Source organism: Pteropus alecto, unplaced genomic scaffold (assembly GCF_000325575.1).
Source record: "Pteropus alecto unplaced genomic scaffold, ASM32557v1 scaffold251, whole genome shotgun sequence".
Classification (NCBI taxonomy): domain Eukaryota; kingdom Metazoa; phylum Chordata; class Mammalia; order Chiroptera; family Pteropodidae; genus Pteropus; species Pteropus alecto.
In genome coordinates this window covers 258,039-259,405 of record NW_006431048.1, presented here as the reverse complement: position 1 = coordinate 259,405, position 1,367 = coordinate 258,039, and the positions used below count along the sequence as shown (strand labels likewise).

Genomic DNA, 1,367 nt, shown 5'->3' with positions numbered 1-1,367 from the left:
AAATATCCAAATCAAGCCTCTTTTCCTTGTTCTGTAAGCAATAGAAGACTCTTATATCTCTGTAACTATTTTCAGGTATATAAATAATGGGAAATTTTATTCCCTACCCCTGTTCTATAATTTTTTTTCTTCCAAGTTGTCTTATAGGTCAGAAATAGCTATAAAACAGCTTGGAAGAAAAAACAGCAAGAAGTTAGGGATTAAAACCTGTATATTTTAATTTGTGTTATAAGAGATCTCTCTTTTTCATGACTGTATTGGTCTGCTGTCTTCCAAACCTAAAGGTATATATTTGTAGTGAACTAGGAAAAGTATACTCTCTGTCCTTAAGTTCATGATCTGAAAGATAAGACATAGATGTATACAAAAGTTACATAGTAGTATGAAAAGTGTAGTAATAAAGGCATGTGTTACATGCTGTTGAGTCAGGTCCAACTCCTGGTAAGCCTATGAGTGAGTAATGTCCACAATGTTCTGTACTCAACAGGACAGCTCCTATAGACTCATGCCTATGGCTTCTTTTATGGCATCAATCCATCTTACTTATGGTCTTCCACTTTTCTTGCTGTCTTCTATTTTTCCCAGCACAAAAGCATAGTTTATTTGTAATGATGGCACAGAGGAGAGATGAATCAGTTTTGAGTGAGTCAGAGTAAGCTTTATAGAGGATATGCTTGATCATTTTAAAGTCTTGAAGGATTTTTTCAGTAAATTTTTGAGGGGTTAAGGAAGGTAGTTTTGTAGGGTGTTGCCAGTAAAAGGAATAGCGTGTACAAAAGAATAGCATGTATGTTCACTGATAGCAAATAGCATGGATATTGTATAGGGTGCATGTGGAATATCGGTAAGAGATGAAGCTAGTCTGTTAAGCAGAGGGCTTCATGGGACATAGTAAAAAATGTTGGATATTATCCTATTGGCAGTAGAGAGGCATTAAAGGGGTTTAGGTGAGAGAAACACTATCTGAGTTTCACTTTAGAAAGATCTCTGAAGGCAGGTTGGAGGATTTGATGAAAGTGGAATTGAATTTAGGGGGATTACTGCAGTAGTTTAGATGAAATATAGTAATTGCTTGAACTAAGGTAATGGGGTTTAGAGAAAAGGGTACAGTTTGAAAAAAGTTTTATAAAGTGGAATATATAAAGTTCAGAGAGTGATTGGATATGGAGAGGCCGAAGGAAAGTTTTAATGTGACTCCCAGATTTCTTATTTGGGCAGCTAACTGGATGGCACATGAGCTAGGGTCAGATCTACAGGAGGAAGAACACAGGATGTACAGTATACAGCTTGATAACATGGTCTGAGTTTTAACTCAGCAGTGAGCTCTATGGAGAGAAATTTTAGTTTTCAGCATGTAGGAGATCATG

The 1,367-nt window shown here is 36.3% G+C and overlaps 1 protein-coding gene across 2 annotated transcripts in view; it reads left to right on the top strand.

Annotated features, from left to right (window-relative positions):
* TMEM39A (transmembrane protein 39A) overlaps positions 1-1,367 on the top strand; it is a 33,942-nt gene that overhangs the window by 6,598 nt on the left and 25,977 nt on the right. The window lies entirely within an intron of this gene.